Below are 24522 nucleotides of genomic sequence, written 5' to 3' on the forward strand. Positions count from 1 at the left end.
TTTAAATAGTATTAAAATTGTACTGAACTAGTATTAAATAGTTCTACTTGAAATGGTGTTAAAGTCAAATAGCACTAGCCCTAAAAGAATATTCTCTTAATAAACCAGGTTATAAAATATACAAATGTTAGAATCTGAACACAGGTGATGTTGCGGATTTAACTGTAAAGAAAAAAGAGTGAATGGAATCATTCACAAAAAAGTTGGAAGTTCCAGGGATTCACACTGTGGTTCAGCAGTAACAACACCAGTTATTATCCATGAGGATGCAGATTCAATTCCTTGCCTTGCTAAGTAGGTTAAGGATCAGGCATTGCCATGAGCTGTGGTGTAGTTTGAAGATGCATCTTGGATCCGTAGGCAGGTAGCTGCATCTCAGATTCAACCCCTAGCCTGGAAATTTCCATATGCTTCAGATCCAGCCCTAAAAAGTCAAAAAATAAAAGTAAAATAAATTTTTAAAAAAAGGTTAGAAGTTCTACTACATTGTGTGTTATTCACCAAGTTTGGGGGAGCTTTCTTTTTTAGTAAGGAATGTTCCCCTTCCATATGCACTATACAAGGATGTAAGGCATCTGTCAAAGACTGCCTTTGGATACTGGGCTCAGAAATTCTGTGCACTGGCCAGAATTGAACAGTGGAAACATTCTAGGCCATGCCATGAGTGTCCATTGCAGAGTTACTATTTAAGCACCCTATTATGTTTCCATGGATAAAATAACTAAATCTTGGTTACTGCTAGGAAACATCCCATTTTAGATATAGGATGGCAGTCTCAGTTGAAGGAATTAAAACGCAACTTGAAGAAAGCTTCCAGGCCTTCCCTTGGAACCAAAGATGGAGGGAAGGGCTGGACTCACCACAGACCCCCTCATCAGAGGGGTCCCTGCCGTGGTCAATGCCATCACACCTCCAGCTGTTGGGGACACAAACCTTGTTCCTGCACTGCCACTGCCCAGCCAGTCAATGGTTCCAGGGGCAGCAAGCTTCTCCAAATCCTCCTTCAGAGTCCTTATCACCATCAGAGTCCCCAAGCATCATGACACTGGCGATCTCCTGGACACTGGATTTTTTGGTCTGGACATGATGTCTATCTTTCTAAAAGGCAGAAGCTGGCTCGATGAGGTAGGGCCACTGTACCATGGTTTTGTTTATTGAGGGGTTTCTTCTTTGCTCATGACTTTAATCCACAGAAAACCAAGAATTGAGAAGGATGGGAGCCGTCAGAGATGTGGCCATGGCTTTGTATTCTGAAGTTTCACCACAAATAAGTTTTTTAAAGTCAATAAAGATAATCATCTTTCCGGAGTTCCCGTCGTGGCACAGTGGTTAACGAATCCAACTAGGAACCATGAGGTTGCGGGTTCGGTCCCTGCCCTTGCTCAGTGTGTTAACAATCCGGCATTGCCGTGAGCTGTGGTGTAGGTTGCAGACGCGGCTCGGATCCCGCGTTGCTGTGGCTCTGGCGTAGGCCGGTGTCTACAGCTCCGATTCAACCCCTAGCCTGGGAACCTCCATATGCCGCGGGAGCAGCCCAAGAAATAGCAACAACAACAACAACAAAAAAGACAAAAAAAAAAGATAATCATCTTTCCAATTTTAGGTAGTTTTGAAAAATGTTGGAGTGGGTGAAAACAGTCACCTGTAATACCAGAGACAGTTGAACATCTGGGTTTAGCACAGATGGCACAAGGCTATTTAGTGACAGGCCTATTTCACATGATACTGCTGAGGCTAATCAAAGCTGCCGATGAACAGAGTGTGACTGATGGTAAAACTAAGTTGTACATACTCCAGTCAACCTCAATGGAGCCATCTCAGCATCACCAACACCATCACAGAGCCAGCTAATGTCAATACATCTCCTATCATCATACTGCCGGGCCTGAGTGTGTTCATGACATTGTTGCTCTGAGGGCCAGCAGTGGTGTCCAAGAAGAGACCAAAAGGAAGAGGTGTTTGTCAGGGCACTAGTAGCTTTTAAATTTGGATTTCATATTAAGTATTATTCTTAGCAAAGGACTAATTAGTTCCTGAATTTGCCACTGGAGTCAACCCTAACTTGCCCATCCTTTTTCATGTTATTTCTGCTGACCAAACCCACTACTTCTACCTTAGGGGACAATGCCCCTAGCCGATCAATACAGCCCACGTCATTCATCTGTAACACTGCTGGACAGTAAATCCTTCTGTGGCAATGGAATCATTCCACAACTATCGATGCTGTCCAAAATGGCAGCCACTGATCACAGGCAGCTATTAAGTGTTTGAAACATGGCTAGTATGATAGAATTTTGTTCTTGTATTCATTTAAATAAATAAATAAATAAACTTATTTATCTTTTTGTTTGTTTGTTTACTGTCTTTTTAGGGCCCTACAGGCAGCATATGGAGGTTCCCAAGCTAGGGGTTGAATCAGAGCTACAGCTGCTGGCCAACACCACAGCAACATCAGATCCAAGCTGCATCTGCACGCTGCACCACAACACAAGGCAACAATGGATCCTTAACCCACTGAGTGAGGCCAGGGATGGAACCTTCTTCCTCATGCATGCTAGTGGGGTTCATTAAACAATGAACTGTGACGGGACTCCATATTCATTTAAATGAATTTAAATGTGGCTAGTGGCCCTCTACTGGACAGTCCAGTATTATAGGTTCACTTCTTTGAAATCTTTTGGTGTTTGAGACTCAATATTTAAGATCTAAGGCAACTTGGGACCTGGGGTTTGGAATTTAATTAGATCTTCAAATATGTCACCTAAGTCTGGCTGATGCAAGTAAACTTGGGGAGCTGGGGTAAATTGTGTGCGATGCTGCACGCAAGGTATTTCTGCAAGTCTGAAATTTTACTCTACCTTGGAATAGTGCACATTTTTTATATCCAAGGTTTCATGCTACTTACAGTAAGTGAGCACCCCAGGAATGCTTGTCAGGGTAGAGAAAAGGAACACAGCAGTCCCAAAGTATGGTGGGGGTTTTCCCTTTTTAATGAGGGATTAATCACTGCACTGGGGTGCAAGGCATCCAGGAGAGGCTTTCCTCACACATAGGTGCTCCAGGGTTCATTCTGGGGCTTTGAGCTCTCTTGTCAAAGAGATGTACTTGAACTTTATTTCAGGAACTTTATTCAGGGAGACACTTACCAAATGACTCACTTCTGTTGATTCTGATATCTTTTGATTCCATTTAAAGGCTGTTTTATTTTTCAGTCTTGTAAAATCTCTAAGCACATAAAAGTTGGGCTAGTTTATTGTAAATAAGAATAATTGTGTGCACTGGGTCTGCAAGGGTTTCCTATAAAGCAAGCACTCTCTGTATTATTCCATTTCAGGTAACACTGTCACAGATGTTTATGTCTGAATTTAAGACAAGGAGCCAGCCTTTTGCTGGATTTTTCCATCCCAATTTCCCTCCACACTTGTCTGGACAACAGTGCTCCCAAACATCCCTGGCCTTCCCCACTGCAAGCCTGCAACAACTCAGAACACCCAACATTTCTGAACACCCTCTAAGTGGGGGAAAGCCACAAGAATGGACTTTCAACCAGGCTCATGGCGATAGGGGCCAGGTGTGGGCAAGTGTGTGCTACACAACAAGGCACAGGTGACACTGCTTACCTCACTGCTCATCTGCCCGATGGGCACTGCTGCTCTCTGTTGCAGAGCCAGGCCCCAGGAATACACAAAGGAATTCCACCACACACAGCCTGCCTTGTCATGTTACACTGGATTTCATCTGCATTGGATGACACAGAGGCAAAGCCGTAAGAGCTCCTGTCTTCCTGGGGTCTAACTTTTCATGGCAAGCTGTAGTCAATGTTCTCTTCCCTCAACTATTACCCTGAATACCCTAAAATCCACACAAGGGGTTCAGTACCCTAAAACCCATGCTGGTTTGCCAGTGACGATCTTGGGAACCACTCTTTCTGACACTGTGGAGTTGTTGCTGGAGAGCTGTTATTCACCTCCCTGATTTCTTGTTAGAATGGCTCAGACTTAACCCTTGTAGTTAAAAAACACAGCTATTTCTAGTTCTGATTTGGGCTTTTTAAAAAGTTTTATTGAAGTATAGCTGATTTATAATGTTGTGATAATTTCTGCTGCACAGCAAAGTGATTCAGTTATACATATACACACATCCATTCTTTTCCAGATTCTTTTCCCATATAGATAATCACAGAATATTGGGTAGAGTACTCTATGCTATATAGCAGGTGTCCATTTGGCAAAGTATTCCATATATCAGAGTATAGCAAGTTTAGAGGTCTAGGCTCAAAGCACTTGACTTTAAGATGTGGAGATAAAGTTTAAAATGACGTTAAGTTTGGGATCCTACATACCAAGCTTAACTTAGATTTTGTATCCCATATACCATGTTTGTGAGAATTGCAACAGCCTGGTCACAAATATTTGTTAAGTTTTCAGTTCTTTGTTGGATCACTTATTTTTACTATCAGTTTTATTCAGGTCATGAACTTGTGTTTATCAATCCTGAATGATTAATGATCAAAATTAACCTGTTATGGAACGTGGTGCTCAGAGGGAAATACTGGGAAGGCCTGACTGTACTCAGTTTACTATGTTGTCCTAACTTTCAAAAAGAAAAGCCAAATCTGGGTCCTAAGAAAACATAAGCCACATGGCCCATTTAGCAGCAGACTCTGCAAGATGCAGTGAAGACCCAGAAGTCCTACCCCAGGGAAGATGTGTGCATAGGAGATGGAAAGTCATGTGCAAAACTATGTGATGGGAGTTGACAATGGAAGCCCACTGCATAGACCACACTTTCTTTGCTAAGGAATCAGACCTTAGTTTTACTTGCATCCTTCCAGGATAGTGCTTTTAGCATAGTTACTCAATGTCTGATTTTTAAAGGCTGGCTTATAAAAAGCACTATGAATGAAAAACTCCAGAGGTATTGGTTATAAACAAATAACTAACAACTCTGCCAGTGAGTCACATACCACCCAGGCAATCCCACTTGACCTGACCAAACCCATTCAACTGAGAGCAGCTGAGGTCATAAACCCTGATGATGGGATCCGAGGCTCTGCCGTCAGGCTGCTAGGTTGGAGCTTTGAATAGACCACTTACTAACCACATGACCTCGGGAGAATTACCACCACACTCTGGACCTCCGTTTTTCTTGTCTGAAAAATGAGGCTAGTAAATAAGTGATCTTAAGTGAAAGATACAAGGACTAAATGAGCACAAGGCCACTTGGCACAGTACCCACCAAATATGCACTCCCGACGTGTTAACTCTTTTGCTACTTTTTCAAGCAGATGTTTCCAAAGGGATCCCAGTTAGGGTTGCAGTCAACCCTCAAAGACCCACACTGCTGGATCAGTCCCACCTGGAACACTGTTTTACCTGCAACACTATTTTCACCTGGAACACTGTTTTACCCTGGTGAGCCTCAGTCTGGAGACCAAATGTGTGCATGGATTCTAACATCATCTGAGATGGGTCCCAAATATTACTTTTCAAATTTAGGTAGATGCTTGCTGTGAGTACATTATAAAAGTATTACTATATTTCCATGGTAAGTTTATGGTAGCTTTCTCAGCTCTGTTATACAAATTATCATCAGCACGTGCTGCTCTACAGCAGACATCATAAAGATGTCTTCACACCAGAAGGCATTGGAAAACAACATTTACTGAAAAGGTAGGTAACGTAAAATGCTCTTTCAGGAATGGAGCAAAGAGGCCACACAGGACAAGGGCTTCATGCCACAGCAGAGATGCCACACCAGGTTAGGCAAAACCCCTTGAGGGTTAGAATACCTTCTGGAGGACAAACAAGCCAGAGATTATGTGACATCTCTTCCAAACCAGTTAAAAGTACCATGATGAAGAAAGTTTAAAAAATGATTTAAGGAGTTCCTGTAGTGGCTCAGTGGTTAATGAACCTGACTAGTGTCCATGAGGATGCAGGTTTGATCCCTGGCCTTGCTCAGTGGGTTAAGGATCCTGTCTTGAGTGAGCTGTGGTGTACGTCACAGACATGGCTCAGATCCCATGTGGTTGTGCCCGTGGCTAGGCTGGCAGCTACATCTCCAATTTAACCCTTAGCCTGGGAACCTCCATATGCCTCAGGTGAGGCCCAAAAAAAGACCAAAAAAAAAAAAAGACTTAAGAGTTCCATCCATGAAGGTCAATTAGGAGCACCTGTCAGGAGAGATGGGCCATCCTGCAGGCCCACAGGGTAGTTTGACAATGGCTGGGCACTTCCAGAACCTGGCTCAGTCACAAGCCACTAACCACCCACCCTATGAGAACAGAGGGTTTCTGAGTCACCCTGGGACCCCTCTCCTCTGCCTTGGGCTCTGCCTACACCAGAGTGGCATCAATACATGGAAGTTATCACACCTTGGGCCCAATCTCCATTTCTCCTGGGCTGTTTCTGGAAGGAAGCTTCTCTTCCTAATGTTCAGGGCCTCCAAGAGGCTAATTTTGCTGCCTGTTTCAATCTGGACAGAAGCCCCATCAGAAAAGAGGGCTAGAAAGCCAATCCCACCACCCTGCCCCATGTTGGGGAAAGAGCCTAGGAGGAAGGGTGTGCCGTGCAGTCAGGGGCTAAAACTGCTTTGTTCCCACTGCTTGAGGACCAAAAGACTTCCAAATACCTCAAATTCCTCCCCTGAACCACTCACCCGGCAGGCTTGCTCAAGAGTCAGGGTGGAGGAGTAGGGAGGCCCTTACAGATGGCCCAACCTTGCCTCCCTGATAAAAGGTCACCACAGGACTGGAGACATGCTGCTGGCACCCAGGGACTGGATGCAGTCCCTTCTGGGGTGCCCTGCCTGTGGGCCCAATGAACCAGCCATGGACCCCCTTGAGCTGTCCAGCAAGGCGAGCATAGGTGAAAGGAGCAGAAGGAGTGCCCAGTGTCCCATGGCCATTAGGGGACAGCACAGGAAACCAGGCACAAGGTGCACTATGCATGGATGCCCTTGGTGAATGGGCTGAGTGCATGGGAGTCTAGGTGCCTTGACCTCATGCTCCTGGAAGCTGGTGCAGAGTGGGTAGCATGCATGGGGTGTTGGCTTTGCCAGATCTCGGGTGAGAGCCACAGGGAAGCAGTGGTGCTGCAGACAGTCACAGATCACCTCACCTCATTCTCACTGGGGATGCTTACTGCCCCTGAGTACCTGGGACTCCACGCCCCTCATGCAGCCAGAAAGCAGACATGCAGCTAACTCACGACACTTGCCACACTTAAGTTCAAGGTAGGAATGGGTAGCCATACTTAAGGTTTCTCAAACTTCTTTTTTAAATTGAAGTGTAGTTGATTTACAATGTGTTCATCTCTGCTGTAAAGAAAAGTGACTCGGTTATACATACATGCATATTCTTTTGGAAGTACTCTTTTCCATTATGGTTTATCTCATGGTATTGAGTACAGATCCCTCTGCTATACACTAGGACCTTGCTGTTCAGCCATTCTGCATTTAATAGTTTGCATCTGCTAGTCTCGAACGCCCAATTTAACCCTACCCCGTCCCCCTTGTTGGAAACCCCAAGTCTGTTTCCTTGATAAGTTCATTTGTGTCATATTTTGGATCCCACATATAAGTGATATTGTATGGTGTTTGTCTCTTTCTGACTTACTTCACTTCATATCATCATCTCTAGGTCTATCCATGTTGCAGCAAGTGGCAATCCTTCTTTCTATTTTATGCCTGACTCATATTCTGTTGTGTATATGTACTACATCTTTACCACCTGCAGATGGATGTTTAGGTTGTTTTCATATCTTGGCTGTTGTGAATTGTGCTGCTATGAACATAGTGGTGCATATATATCTTCTTGGATTACAGGTTTACCCAAATACATACCCAGGAGTGAGATTGCCATATTAGAACACCTGTTCTTAGCTTTTGGAGGAAACTCCATACTGTTTTGCATAGTGGCTGCACCAGCTTCCATTTCCACCCACAGTGTAGGAAGGTTCCCTTTTCTCTATACTCTCTCCAGCATTCATGATAACCATTTGGACCAGTGTGAGATGAGTCATTTTGATTGGTATTTCTCTAATCATTAAAATATTTATTTATTTCTGCCTATATTTCAATTGGGTTGTTTGTTTTTTTCATTTTGTGTTGTATGAGCTATTTGCATATTTTGGAATTTAAGCCCTCGTTGGTCACACCATTTGCACATATTTCCTGCCAGAAGTTGTCTTTTCATTTGCTTATGGTTTCCTTTGCTGTGCAAATGCTTGTAAATTTGATTAGCTCCCATTTATTTGTTTTTGCTTTTATTTCTTTTTTTTGTATATGAAATATATACTTTATTTCAGGGGCAAATTTAATCAAACCTTTGAGAAATGTGAGTACAAATCCCAATCATTTTTTTTTTAATTTTTATTTTTTTCCCACTGTACAGCACGGGGATCAAGTTGTTCTTACATGTATACATTTTTCCCCACCCTTTGTGCTTTTATTTCTATTTGCCTTCGGAGAATGAACAAAGAAAAAGTTGGTGTGATTTATGTCAGAGAATGTTTTGCCCCTCTATTCTCTTCTAGGAGTTTTATGGTGTCATGTCTTAGGTCTAAGATTTTAAGCCAGTTTGAGTTTATTTTTGTGTAGGGTGTGAGGATATGTTCTACCTTCATTGTTTTACCTGCAGATCCCTAACTTTCCCAACACCTCTTTCTGAGGAGACCTTTTCCGATGGTCTATTCTTGCCTCCTTTGTGAAGATTAATTGACCATAGGTGTGTGGGTTTATTTTTGGACTCTCCATTCTGTTCCATTAATCCATATGCCTTTTTCTGTGCCAAGACACTGGCATTTTCATTAGCTTTGTAGTATCATCTGAAGTCTGGGAAGGTTCATGCCTTCTGCATGAAATCTAAAGTTTATGCCTCTGCTTTGTTCTTTTCCACAGGATGACATGGGCAATTCTGGGCCTTTTATGGTTCCATATAAATCTGATGATTACTTGTTCTAGCTCTATGAAAAGTGTCAAGGATCATTTGATAACAGATCACATTAAATCTGTAGGTAGCTTTGGGTAGTATGGCCATTTTAACAAAAAACTTCCAATCCAAGAGCATGGAATAACTTTCCAGTTCTTTGAGTCATCTTCAGTTCCCTTAATTAATGTTTTATAGTCCTCAGCATATAAGAAATTTTACCTCCTTGGTCAGGTTGATTCCTAAGGTTTTTTTTGGTATGATTTTTTTTTTTTTTTGATGCATCCACAACCCCCCTGGAAACCTCCTGAATATGCAGGTCTGCGGAGGAGCCTGAGATTCTAACAACTCTCAGGTGATGCCTTTGGGGCCAGCCCTCAGGCCTCACTTTGAAAAGCCAGGGCTTGAGAGCCACAAACTGAGGGCACCCCTGTGGCTTCAGACCTCTGGGCTCCTGTCTATGGGGACTTCTCACTGCCTCCCATCTTCCCACTTGGGCAGTGTCCGTCTTCTGGACCTTGGGTCTGTGAGGACAGCTCCAAAATGGCAGTCCTCTTTGGCTTGAGATTAGCATGCTGTAAGTTCAGAGTAACAGCACAAAGGCCCTGAAAAACACCATTCCCCTTTCACCATTCCTGTATCACTGCCAGGAGGGGAATACTTTCATAAACAGGTGGACATGGATGTGTATCCCATGGAATGGGTCCAAATCAGGGTCCAACATCATCCCTGTAGGATGGTAGATTGAGAGGACTCGAAGAATTGAGAGGTCATTTTCTCCAAATGTTGCCTCTTAGGGATGAGATGGTGGATAACAATGAGACTTGTGACACGTTCTGAAGAGGCCCAGACCACCCTCCCACCCCCTTACCTAAGCTGTGAAATTCTGCCTTTCCAGTCCACCAGGAGAAGGAAGTGTCAGATGCTTAAAGAGAACAAGATGGAAACGGTAAGGAACATTTCCAGTGTTTGGGAATGAAAGGCAACAGCACAACACCAGGGGGAAAAAAAAAAGAGAAAGAGAGAAATGAATTGTAAAGTGCCTGACTAGATTTTATTTGCATCAAAGTTCTTCACCAGCTTTCTTTTAAATCATACCTCCTCTTCATGTTCATGGTTGGTCCCATCAAAGCACACTTTGAAGACATCAGAATGCCATATGCTGTGGAGTTTTCTTTAAAAGTCATTGCATGCTTTGATTGCATAAGCCAATTAAAAGGATCTTTCTGCTTTTAACAAACATCTAAGGTATATTGATTTCTGCTGAAATGTCGCTGCTTTGGATCCAGGTTATTTGAGATACTTAATGATGTTACGTGATGCAGTAGAGTATCTCAGAGGTATAAGACTGTAGACCGGTTTTCCTCACAGGTCCTTAAGAAGGCATGGAAGCTAGTGGTAAGGTACCTGGGACTGGGGTATGATAGACCTGGGTTCAAATATTACCTCTCTGAGATGATATATACATGGAAATAGCAGCTTTATTGTTATAAACAGCCAGCATCAGCTCCTAACCCGTATGATCTGAGGACAGCGCAGGTGATACAAATAATTGAAATGTTTACTTAAAATCTCTATCAAATGTTTGAATGCAGGTCCTATAATGACAGGCATGAAAATTCACACCTTCTTTGAATTTGTTGAACAAATTATAAACACCTCCATATGTTCCAGGCACTGTTCAATGTACAACAGTGAACAAGACAGACAAAACCATGTTCCTTCATAGAACTCACATTGTAATCATGGTTTGGGGGCAGGTGGCAGTGGTATCTGTAGTTCGACAAAAAAGCAGAACAATAAGCCTAATGATGAAAGCAATCTACATTGTGCTCCGTCTTCCAGATACCTAGGTTAAAGAGCCTTCTACTTGGAGGCATTTACCAAACCTGGAGAGGGCAGGGGTGGATCACAGTAGTTTCAGGGGACAGAGGAAGAGCTCAGGGTCCAGGGAGCCTGAAGCAGCTGGATTATGAGGGACAGAGTTCTGCAGAGTAGGGAGCTACACAGAAAAAGGGCTTCTGTAGAGGGGTTCATTGGAGTCACCGGCTGAATTCCAAGCTGCTCATGTAAGAGTGAGACTCCGCCATAGAGCCAATCAAAGAATTAACTACTAAAGAGTTATAAACAGAACAAGGCCTGACCTTGACAGGGTTAAAAGGTATTTGTAGCTAATACTGAGTACTTGGAATATTCTGTAAGTGCCCACAGGCCGCTAGCTCTTAAGTGATGATTATGCTCATAAAATTATTAAGGACCCCATTCCCCAGTCTGCCAACAAAAGAGGTTTCATTTGTCAATATTTGCTCAGACCTAACAACATTTACTATATGATAAATGAAAACAATTTTAAAGAATATGTATTCAGTCAAAATAATCTATTATATGATAACATAAATGACAACCGCATTTTCTAAAATGCAAAAAATTAATAAAGGCATTATTTTATGTTTTTCAAATCTCTTTAATTAGATTAATAGAAGAAGGCAGCTGTATTCTCATATATGGGTTTTGCATTCATTCTGTTATGACATATTGTTTTGGTTGCAGTATATGAAGAAAATCTGGCCTCACAGATTATATGTTGGTCATAGAAGTCTTTCCCTAGCCTTTTCAGATAATTGTAGGTATTCTCCTGTTATGGGTTCAATTGCATTCTCCCTGAAAAAAAGAATCCATTTAAGTCTTAGCTCACAATACCTCAGAATGTTGACTATTTGGAAGTAGAATCTACAGAGATTTAATCGAGTTCAGATGAGGGCATTAGAATGGGTCCTAACCCACTGTGATTGGTGCCTTTAGAAAAGGGAAATTCAAGTGCAGACTAATGGAAGGAGAACAACATGAGGAAACACAGGGAGAATGTTATCTGAGGTTGGAGGCCCAGGTAGGAACTATGTTGCCACAAGCCAAGGAACATCTGGGGCTACCAGAAGCTGGAAGAGACAAGGATGGCTCTTTCCTCTAGAGTCTTCAGGAAGAGCATGTGTCTGCTGTCAGCTTGGTTTCAGACTTTTAGCCTCTACTGTAGTATAACATATCTCTTTTCTTCTAAGCCACCCAGTTTGTGGTAGCTTGTTATGTTAGCCTACAAAATCGATACCAACACCACACTTTAATAAACGGTCCTTTCTTAAAGGTGAGCTATAATGTGGAATCTGAATCCATATCAACAAGCATATCCTACTGTACTTATTAAAACCTATTGGCCTATTTTATACTCTGAATGGATCTTCCATCTGTGTAAAACTGTAGCATCATGCATTGGTCATGTGGAAAATATTGGTTCATTAAGTTATGCTAAGATTACAAATGTTGACAACTTCTATCATACAATATTTTTAAATTGAATTTGTTAACATCACTACAGATGTCATTAGAAATGGTTTTTAACTCTTGGGAAGCTATCAAACTCATGGTGATGGATCTAAGATTTCTAATTTTCCCATGAAAGCTCAAATTTGATCATTGGGAACAAACACTGTCAGTCATTTTCCTTGAAAAGACACATATACAGTGTTTGGTTTTGAGGAATATGTCTGCCCAGAATTCGAGTCTGAGTAACCAGATGTGTATCGGTCAAGTAAAAATGGTGTTCTATGAAAAGAGTGACTAGGTGTGTTTACAACTCAGAAAACTGCATGAGTATTTCCCTCCTCAAACTTTGGCATGCAGCAGAGGGCTTATGCTGACTTCTCATTCAGTAAGAGAGTATTCAAAAGCCATGCAGGAATTCTCTTGTGGCCCAGCAGGTGAAGGATGCAGCTTTGTCACTGCTGTGGCATGGGTTCCATTCCTGGCCAGAGAACTTCTGGTGCCATAGGTGTGGCCACAAAAAAATATTTTTTAAAAAACCATACACCCCAAGGTTAAAATTTAATCCACTTAATAATTTCTACTATATCTAATCAAATATACGCTTTTTTTTTTTTTTGCTTTTTTGGGCCACACCCATGGTATATGGAGGTTCCCAGGCTAGGGGTCAAATCAGAACTGTAGCTGTTGGCCTATACCATGGGCACAGCAATGCCAGATCCAAGCTATCTCTGCAACCTACACCACAGCCCACAGCAATGGTGGATCCTTAACTGAGCCAGGCCAGGGATTGAACCTGCGTCCTCATGAACCCTAGTCAGATTTGTTTCTGCTGAGCCACGATGGGGGCTCCACATCCTTAAGTGAAACAGGCATATTTTAAAACAAGTGTGTGATGGCAAAGGGTAAAATGACCACTAGTACAGGTTGGTGACACTACCTAGATATACACTTAAAAGCCCGTGGTTTTATCCACCTTTAGTTTTTTGCTTATTCATTTTTTACCATTAGTGCAAATGCCAACACACACTCAAAAAGGTGCGTAATAGTTTGGTATTATTTTGAAAACAGCTTTGACCTTGCAGACCCACCACTATCCATAGACCATCTCAAAAAGTTCTCATGGAATTCCCATTATGTCTCAGTCATTAAAAAATCTGACTAGGAACCATGAGGTTTGATCCCTGGCCTCACTCAGTGGGTTAAGGATCTGGCAGTGCTCTGAGCTGTGGTGTAGGTCACAGACATGGCTCAGATCCCACATTGTTGTGGCTGTGGCTGTGGTATAGGCTGGCAGCTATAGCTCCTATGATTAGATCCCTAGTCTGGGAACCTCCATATGCCACAGTGCAGCCTTAGAAAAGGCCAAAAAAAAAAAAAAAAAGAAGAAAAAGAAAAAGGTCTCATATCTTGAATACATAAAGAACTCTTACAACTTGATCAGAAGCCAAATGATCACATTTTTAAGTAAAGATTTGCAGATCCACTTCCTAAGACTTGAGATATGAATAGGCAGTAAATACATGAAGAGATTTCTGTATTTCTAGTTGTCAGGGAAATACAGATTAGAACCACATGTAGACACAGCTTGCAGTACTTAGAAAAGCTAAAAATAGGAGTTCCCGTCGTGGCGCAGTGGTTAACGAATCCGACTAGGAACCATGAGGTTGCGGGTTCAGTCCCTGCCCTTGGTCAGTGGGTTGACGATCCGGCGTTGCCGTGAGCTGTGGTGTAGGTTGCAGACGCGGCTCAGATCCTGCGTTGCTGTGGCTCTGGTGTAGGCCGGTGGCTACAGCTCTGATTAGACCCCTAGCCTGGGAACCTCCACATGCAGCGGAAGCGGCCCAGGGAAATAGCAAAAAGACCAAAAAAAAAAAAAGCTAAAAATAATTCTTTTTTTTTTTCATCTTTTTAGGGTTCACCCATGGCATATGGAAGTTTCCAGGCTAGGGGTCGAATTGGAGTTGTAGCCACCAGCCTTTGCCACAGCAGCACCAGATCCAAGCCACTTCATGACCTACATCACAGCTTGTGGCAACACCAGATCCTTAACCCACGGAGGGAGACTAGGGATCAAATTGCATCCTCATGGATATTAGTCAGGTTGCTAACCCACTGAGCCACAAGGGGAACCCCTGAAAATAATTTTTTGATTGGTAGTACCATGTGTTAGGCAGGATGTGAAGCAGCTTGAACTCTCATCCATTGCTGGTAAATCATCACTGTGATGATTGACAGAAGTAATGTATGCCCTGGCACACTACTGCATATGTACTGATGAGGGGGTAGAGGGGCTTTTACTCATTACTGTAGCAATGCCACAGCTGGCTCATTGTTGTAGTGGTGCCACAGCTGGCCAAGTCTTCTCAGGGTTTTTCCTAAAGGCAAGAATAACTGAGAATAAACTGGGGATCCTTCTGCCATAAGCCTTTCAGATGTCCCTCTTAGCATGGCTTATTGCAAATGACTGACTTTCAGTAATAGAGAATCAATCCTCTGAGACAGCCCAGAAACTCTGGCTTTTTCATCATGGTCACTGATGGGTTTACAATGTTTTAGCAACAATTTCCCAGAGTAGACATCACTTTAATGGTGCTTTCTAGGTGGCAGAGGTCCTTTACCTCAGAGACACTTTAAAAGCATTGATTCGCTGTATTTTTGTTTTGAAGGATGGGTGGGCATATTGCCCAAAGGCTGTACGAATCTCTGCATTGAATGTGTGGTGGGATAACCCATGCCCCTGGGAGTACTAGTAGCATTATAAGGTATCCAATGATGGCCTATGTAGGATGTTGGATGTATATTTAATTCCAAACTTGTCAGAAAATTTGCTTTTTCATTGTTCCCATGTTTACTAAGGAAGTCAACACAACAAAACTTGGCAAGTCTGAAAATGTTCCAAGATCCTCGAATTGGCCTGTACATCTTATTAAGATAGTTATGGGTGAAAGAGAAGGTTTTGCCCTTTAGACATCAAGTCTTGGTTTTTAATAGGTATCTTTATGTCATATTTAAGTTTTTTAAAGGAGTGTTTCTCAAAATGTAGCCCATTTGTGGTGTAGTGGGTTACGTATATCTGGTGTTGTCACTGCAGTGGCGTCAGACCCTGGAACTTCTGTATGCCATGGGCACAAGAAAAAAAATGTAGCCCAATAATATCTTGCATTAAAATCACCTGTGGTATTGCTAACAATGCAGATTCCTAACCTTAACTTATCCCTCGAGGATGAAAATCACAAGTAGGATGAGTGGGAGAGATGGGATCTTTCATTTGCACTTTTGTCAAGCTCCCCCAGGTGAGTCTCATGCATATGAGAGAGAGCAACTACATTAGATTCTCAGAAGGATATTCTTCACCATAAAGATGCCAGTGAAATGAGTTGACAAATTCTGAGATTTCCTTTCTTTTTACTTCATACATTTACAGTGCATCTCCAAAGTACCAAACACCATGCTAGGTGTTGGTGGGATGTAAAGATAAATAAAGCATGGAGCTTCCTGTCCTGCTAAGGGAAGAGCAGAGTGCCCACAGTAGCTTGATTAGGAAAAAAACACTGAAGCTTCTAATTGGAGTGTGATTTGGCATGAATGTGTCTGGATATATATATTTTAAAGTTAAGGAGGGACCACATTACAGATCCATCTGCTATAAAGTCTGAGGCCCACAAAAAGAATGGAATGCCAAAAAGCACTTAATTCAAAAACTTTTATTTGTAAAGTTTTATACATTTATTTCATGTTATTTTCCATTAGAAGTCACAAAAACTTTTTTTTTTCTTTTAGGGCTGTACCCATGGCATATGGAAGTTCTCAGGCTAGGGGTCAAACTGGAGCTGCAGCTGCTGGCCTACACCACGCCCACAGCAATGCTAGATCTGAGCAACATCTGTAACCCACACCACAACTCAAGGCAACACCGGACCCAACCCACTGAGTGAGGCCAGGGGTAGAACCTGCATCCTCATGGATACCAGTCAGATTTATTTCCACTGCACCACAATGGGAACTCCCCAAAAACTATTTTAAAACAAATTTCCTCTGTGTCTCAGCTGGGTTCCTGGAGGCAGAGCCTGAGACAGAGATTCATTCAATGGGGTTTAGTGAGAGAAAACCTTCCTGAGGCACTATAGGGGAGGGAGGGTGGCAGGAGAGGGCAGTGGAGAAAGTCAGACAAATGTGTAGTTTCAGGAAAAGCCTAGCCTCAGCCTCACCTGGCCCCCACATAAAGCACTCACACAAGAGTGGGCACGTGCCACAGAGGCCTTCTGCACACCTGGTCATTGACTGATTGCCCACGAACCACCCCCAGCAGCTCTTCAGGCCTCCTAATCATCTCCTCTCAGCCAAGGGCAATCCTCCCCCAAAGGATGCAGCTGTGAGCCAGTAGCAGCCAATATTCATGTCAGCTGGGGATGGGTATACTGCCCAGGAAAGGGATGAGGCAGGACACCAGAAGCATCAATCACATTCACCCAATGCCCAAAGTGATTCTCTCTTTATGCTGCACTGACTGTTCAGGCTCTGCAGTCAGACTGCCTGGGTTCAAACCTCAGCTTCAGCTCTTATTTGCCATCTTCCATTAGTTTCATTGTGCCTCAGTAGTCTCATCTTTAAAATATAATTTATAAAGTTAACCATTAGAAGACTTCAGGGAGATAATGAGACAGATAACCGGCACCAAGTATTTTGCACTGTGACTGGTGTACAGTAAGCACTCAATCGATTTTACCAGTACTAGCTATTATGTTCATTCTCTCATTATGCTCCTCATTAAGAGCTTGATTACCTTTTGTATAGGTAGTTAGCTTCCTGCCTGGTTTCTCTGCCACAGACACCACCTCCCCCTCCACCAAAAAAACACCGTACATTTTTCAAACAGATATACATTTTTCAAATTTTTCTACACACATAAGCACATATACGACAAGCTCCCTTCTTACAAATTTCCTTGCAGGATTTCTTGTTGTGGTGCAATGGAAATGAATCTGACTAGGAGCCATGAGGTTGTGTGTTCAATCCCTGGCCTCTCTCAGTGTGTTAAGGATCTGGCATTGCTGTGAGCTCTGGTTCAGGCTGCAGATGTGGCTTGGATCTGGCCTTGCTGTGGCTGTGGCATATGTTGTCAGCTCTAGCTCTGATTTTACCCCTAGCTTGGGAACTTCCATATCCTAAAAGAAAAAAAAAAAGTTCCTGTGGCAGATCCCCTATGGCACATTCGGTTAAGGATCCAGTGTGGCCACAGCCTTGGTACAGATTGAAGCTGAGACTCAAGTTTGATCCTTGGCCTGGGAACTTCCACATGCCCTAGGTGTAGCCTCCCCCAAAGTTTTTTTCATCATATTCTCTCCCTGCTCAGAATTCCATTACATCCATGCTAAAAATCCCCATTTTAGCCCGCAATTCAAGTCGTTTGGCTCTTCATTGTCTTTCCACTTTACCTCTATTAATGGTTCATAAAATTTTGATCTCATGACCTCTTTTTCTTCTTAATAGTAGGTTATATCTACTGATATTTACCATATTTGAAATTAAAATTGAGGAACATTGAAAAGATGTATTGATTCATTAAGAAAGTTCAAGCACATTACATTATTAACATAGTTTCATGAAAAATGTATTTTCCAAATTAAACAAATTTAGTGAAAAAAATGTCACTCTTTCATTGTTGCAAATCACTTTCATATCTGGATTAATAGAAGGCAGCTGCATTCTGATATCCATTTCTGATTCAGTGTGTTGCTTTGGTTCAAGTATATGAAAAAAAAAAAATCTGGCCTTGTGCAGCTAATGTAGTTGGAAAGGGAAAAGTATTTTAAAAGCTTTATAGATAACTGCAGATATTTTTCTAAGATACAGTACTAACATACAGCCAAGTTTCTCAAAGATTAGCTACAATGAGACATCTGAGGCCATGTCAACTCTGTCAAAATCAGAGTTTTCTCATACTCTGTTACATTAATATCCATTGGGCTATTGCACTCTGAGAAGACCTTTTCCTTGTGCATGATTTTGATCTCAGACTCCCCAAAGGATCTTAGGCACCCCAGAGTTCCTCAGACTGTACTCGGAAACCATCTTCTAAATAAACCCTTTATTTTCTGCATCTATCATTTTTCAAATGTACATAGGATTTCATTTTTATTCCAGTAGAGTGAGGCCAACAGATCAGGGGATGATGGTCATTGAAAAGACAGGTTGTTACTTAAAGTTCTCAAGAGGAGGGGGCACACTATGCCATGCAGAGCCACAGGAAGTGCCAGGGCTGGTCAGGAGGCAGAATGAGCAAGGGGTAAGTATGGGCAGAAGGTTTCACTGTGGTTTTTGTGAGAAGGAATGCATGAGGCAGGGTAGGCAGTGAGTGCATTTACAATGATGAGGTAGTTTGATTTCTGTGGGCTCCACTGTTGCTGTTCTCCACCTGGCCCTAGGGGAGGCATGGTGGTGTCCTGTCCTGCAGGAACCTGCTTAAAGGAGACCAAATGGGGTCTAGGTGAGGGATTGATTGGCTTGACTATTGAAGGAATGCTTGTTTGCTCTCTGGTGAGTTGTTTGCTATCTGTAGGAGCTACTTACACTTAAAGGGGGAGTCTCTCCTTGGATCTGAAAGGGCTCAAGATATCAAAGTATCATGAAATATAAAAAGTCAAAATCTTGATTAAAACAGCTCTCAGCTTAGTTTACTTTCCCAAAATATAGTAGATATATTCCTGACACTATCTTTTTTTATTGTTAATCCCCTTATTTTTTTGCCCATTTGTACTCTTCTCATACTGAGCTCAAAGCTCCTCTCTGCTTTGAAGACTTCCTCAATAACTCAGTGCTTAATCAATTGTACATTTCTTTGCAACACTACTCAAGATATGGTCCTATGTTGTTATTTAACTTTCCTTAGGTATAATATATTCAATCTCTCCAACTAGATTGATAATGTCTTGAGCTCAGCAACCTTATTTTATACTCTTTAATATTGTTTATATCTTCCCAAGTGCCTGCCTTTACCTGCCTGCAGACACCACTGAAGAATGAGCCTCTGCTCTGTGCTTGCCAGCATTTCCTCCTCTTCTCTGCTCCTGATTTCTTCTGTGGTCCTTCTGTGGTCCAATCCTTTCTGTGGTCCTTCCCTTGCACTGGATAGATGTCTGTATTGCTCCTTTGGGGTTACCCTTGCCTCTCCTTGTCAGCTAGTCTGCACTTGCTTCTCAGATCACATTTGCTTCTGTTCATATTGGCTCTTCTACATCTCCTGGGATATTTCCCTCCACTTTCCTTTAAGTTGTGGGAAGGGTGAAAGAAGCCAGAGCCCTGGCTTATTGTAGACCTTGTACCGATGTGTGTGGAACTATGGCTTTAAAGTCCTTTGGGTCACACTCTTTTCAGTGATTTGGAATCTTTTACACATGATTTGCCACATCAAAACAATCAACACTTTGGAGTTCCCATTGTGGCTCAGCAGAAATGAATCTGACTGGCCTCACTCAGTGGGTCAGGAATCTGGCATTGCTGTGAGCTGTGATGTAGGTCACAGACGAGGCTCTGATCCTGAGCTGCTGTGGCTGTGGCGTAGGCCAGCAGCTACAGCTCTGATTCGACCCCTAGTCTGGGAACTTCCATATGCTGTGGGTGCAGCCCTAAAAAGCAAAAAACTAAATAAATAAATAAAGCATATTTTAAAAAAACACAATACTTGAAAGAGCCGTTTCTGTGTTCCCCTCTTCTTATGTCTTAAAAACTTTAAGATAATTTATGAAAAATATCTAAACACTTTGTTTTGATGCCCTTTCATGTACAGTGGGAAAGCCACCTCAATTTTTGATTTGGCTAAATGGATCTTATTAGAAAGATTATTATGAAACAAATCTTAACATCTTATGAATGCCATATAACTAAAAAATGTTAATTACAAGATTATGGTGGAGTATTTAAGATCTATATTTTCCTATCTTTAGCTCTGACTCGATATCATAACTTATAGATAGGCTAGGTGTAGTCAATAGACAAAAAAATTTTAAAGACATTTGGAGATCTGCCAAAGAAAGAGATGTATTTTTCATTTATCTCTGTTTTAACCTCTAGATTCTTTTATGAATAAAAATATCATGAATATTTTATTTCCTAATGGGGGCAAGAATAGGTAACACATGTATTGAGTGCTACAGTGATAAATTCATTCACTTATTGGGGTTTCATTTTGATGAATCTCTAACAAGTGACATACCTAGATTCTGAAATAGGTTGATGAACTTGGGAAGCCAAGTGTATTTCCTGTTAAGCGGAATATGGAACATGTTCATCTTATGACTAAAGGTTAGTTCTAAAATATTAATTTGGTAGTGGATTAAAATTCCCATACAGGACATTTAGTAGAACAGAGCAATTTACTTGATTTTGTGTGATATTAGTTTTCAGCATCTAAGATTTGACTCTTAGACCCTGGGGATATTTTTGAAAGAACATTGTCCTTTATTTTCTCCTAACAACTCATTATGGCTCATCTATAAGTTGATCTTAATCTTCTTTGGAACCACTTAACTTTGAGGACTTTATCAGGCTGAGTTTTTTAAATAGTATCTCAAGTTTATTGTCCACTGTACATGTATTTTGTCAAGTTATGTTCATTGTCTTAAACATACCTCTTCTAAACTACAAAGAAATCATTCCTAGTTATAATACATTAATATTTAGAGGTATATTGTCACTTTATCAGTTTCCTTCATGGTTTTACATACTATTTGTTTTTTAAATGAAGATTATAATGCTTAATTTTGACTAAATTTTTATAAGCAGGTTAAATAATGCATCACAGTATTTTGAAAAGTAATGCCATGTACATATAGCTACAGTTTATGACATATGATCATATTCCTTCATAATATCTATATTTCTTAAGTTATAATCTTACTCATTTGGCTGGTTTTCAGATAGTAGACCTCATATAAGCCAGCACTGATGATTCCCTTCCTGGATATTTTTCAGAGTCATTATAGTCTTGTGGAGGTGCCTTACAACTAGAAGCATGAAAAAGCCATAGACAATGGCTTTATGAAAAGGTAAGCAAATATTTTTTGTACCATTTCCAAATGTCTTCTCTATTTTAAAAATCTTAAATACCTTAAAAAGAGGAGGGGCAACTACCACTGCATTTGTTTGTCATGTAAGCTCAACAATGTCCCTTGCTATTTATACCACTTCTATTTAAGTACCCAATCATGTTTAAATTTATTGATCAATTTATTGAATAAGCAATTTAGCCTAATAGTGATAAATAGAAATAGTAAAAAATCCCCCTCCTTCCTCAAAAAACTTCTTTCAGTCCTCACCCTTGATCTTTTCCTATAGTGATCGCACTGGTATCTCTAAGAGGGAGACCTACAATAAGCTTGGATGCACCCTCCATTCTTATACTGACCCTATGATAATTACAACTTCCCTTAAAACCTTCTTCTTCCTTCTCCTCCTACCCTCCCCCTTGCCCTCCTCTTCCTCTTCTTTTTCTTCTAATGGCCACACCTACAGTATGGAGAAATTCCCAGGCTAGGGGTCTAATCAGGGCCGCAGTTGCAAGCCTATACACCACAACCACAGCAACACAAGATCTGAGCCACATCTGTGACCTAGGCCACAGCTTTGGCAACACCAGGTCCTTAACCCATTGAACAAGGCCAGGGATTGAACCCACATCCTCACAGAGACTATGCCAGGGTCTTGACTGCTGAGCCACAGTGGGAACTCCCTTCCCTTATTTTCCTTAATTGGGCCCACCATCTTTATAGAAGGCCCTTTTATTTCCAGTCCAGTGACCTCAGCTACTGAAATGATCTACATGGTTTACCTGAAGGGGCAGTTAGAAGGGACACAGCAGAGAGGAAGATGCTGGCATGAAGCACACGCTGGGAATCAGAGACACTGAGTGCAACAAGTAGGTTCATAAGGGAGACACCAAGAAAGGTTCCTCACAGGGCTTGATGGTGGCCAAGGAGCTTCCAGAAGGGTGTCTGAGGCCGTGCCTGTGGATGGAATCAAGCAGTTCAGGACACCCAGCCTATGCAGGTGCATTTGTTCAGCCAACAGTTGTTTGCCTATCTGCTAAGCCAGGCACAGGTAATACAATGAATATTAAGCTGTAGCTCTTAGCCCATTAGAGAGGTGCAATTTGATAGTACATGTAACTTTTTGGTGCAGACAGAGCTTAAAGCTTTTTTAGGACACCTTGTCTCTACACTTAATCTGAGACTTATAAAATATCTTATTAAAAATGTGCCTATATTTGTGGAAAATATGGTGAATTTCAGTGAAATATGTTCTCTTGTTCTTTACGCAAACCTTTAAAATGCCCTTGAATTGACAACGGCCCTTGACTTGGAAAGAACAGATAAACCTCAACTAAAGTAAGAAAAAGTTAAGACATTTTGGGAAAAAGCAACTTAAGAAGCATGCATGCTGGGTGAGAAGGCATGTATTCATTATGCCCAAGAAATGGATCTTAGAATTTTTAAGTTGGTTTTCTAAAGCAATTGGTTTATATTCAATATCCTTAAGAAATTATCAGAAACCAAACAGGAAAATATAATCCTATGAGTAGTCTCTCCTTGGAAAGGATCTAAAAAAGGAACTTAGGAGTTCCTGTTGTGGCTCAGCAGATTGAGAACCAGACAGAGTGTCCATGTGAATGTAGGTTCTATCCCTGGTCTTGCTCAGTGGGTTAAGGATCCAGCATTGCCGCAAGTGTACATCACAGATGTGGCTTGGATTCAGTGTTGCAATAGGTGTGGCCTACACAGACTGGCAGCTGCAGCTTCAATCTGACCCCTAGCCTGGAAACTTCCATATGCTGTAGGTGTGGCTGTAACAATAAAAAATTAATTAAAAGGGAACCCAAACTGGATAGGAGACAAAGACTTTTTAAAAAATATTCCTTCTTTATTTTAGAAAAAGATTTAAAAATATAGGATCTCAGAAGGATATAGCTAAGAACAAAGAGTGAATATATTCTGAATACTAAAATTAGGCTGCACCCCTTAAAGCTAAAACAGATAAATTTTAGAATACTCAAACAACTACCCTGTAGCATGCATAAATTGTGGCTGCATATTGCCTGAAAGTGATGGTTTAAATCTCAAGTGCCTGTTGATGTTTTATCTATCTTTAGTTCCCAGGCCAGATGACTGCTCTTCTGACTATACCTCTGCAGAGATTCATGGAGTTCTGGTCATCGTAGGCATGATAAACACTGCTGAATGACCAGCACACATACAATTAAGTATAAATATATAGTTAAGGTATCTTCACATTAAAACTTAAAAAGGAGATAATGTGTTATACCCTCATGATGAGATAAGTAAATATTAATTTTTGGCTGCACCCACAATATGTTGGAAGTTCCTGGGCCAGGACTGAATCTGGGACACAGAAGCAACCCGAGCTGCTGCAGTGACAATGCCCAATCCCCAACCTGCTGCGCCACAAGGGTACTCCCTAAATATTTTTAAAAATAGCACACCCTGAGCTGCTGGACCTGGTGGGGGAGTAGGGTCATTCTCACCTTGAGCTGGGGTGCCTGGAACTCTGAGTTCGTGTCCTGGGCTGCGCAGAAGCACGGGTTGGGTTCGGATTTCCTTTGCCCGGCTGGGGCGCAGAGAGGGGACGGTGCCTGGATCCCTCCCCGCAGAGGAACCGCTGGTCCAGACCGGGGGATGCCCTCGCTGACCCCTGGTCCGAAGCTGCCTGCAGCCAGACCGCAGTCACGACGGACCACCTGCTGCTCGCTGAGGGCTACCGCCTGGTGCCAAGGCCACAGCCTACCGCGCCTGCCCAAGGCCCTCACGTGGTCTGGACGCTGCAGCCATACTGGGGCCTGGGCCTTGACAAAGGGTTGCTGCCACAGGGGACTCCGCTGGGCCTGCCGCCGCCGCCCCCACCCGGGGCTCTGACTTACAGGGCCTTCGGGCAGCCGGCAGCGCGCACCTACAGCCCAGGGCGACGCTGTACCCAAGTCCCCAGACCCCACACCCACACCCACCCCCAGCCACCGGGAGGCCCCCCTGGGCCTGCAGCCAGGGCCGGGAGCCCCAACTCTGCCACCGCCACCACCCACGCATGCTCTGGGCTGCATGGACACGGAACTCATCCATGAGGAGACGTTGACATCGCTGGAGCTGCAGCTCAGGCCACGCAGCATGCGGGAGCTGTGAGAGCTGCTCGAGCTCTTCCTGGGCCAGAGCGAGTTCGACTGCTTCTCGGACTTGGGATGGGCGCCGCCTACTGGCACAGTGAGCTGCTAA

At 42.4% G+C, this 24522-nt stretch overlaps 1 pseudogene; it reads left to right on the forward strand.

The window, feature by feature from the left end:
* The first annotated feature begins 837 nt into the window (after nucleotides 1-837).
* LOC125121917 (cbp/p300-interacting transactivator 4-like) lies at nucleotides 838-24522 on the forward strand (annotated as a pseudogene).

The sequence above is a fragment of the Phacochoerus africanus genome, chromosome 3 (genome assembly GCF_016906955.1).
Source record: "Phacochoerus africanus isolate WHEZ1 chromosome 3, ROS_Pafr_v1, whole genome shotgun sequence".
Taxonomy (NCBI): domain Eukaryota; kingdom Metazoa; phylum Chordata; class Mammalia; order Artiodactyla; family Suidae; genus Phacochoerus; species Phacochoerus africanus.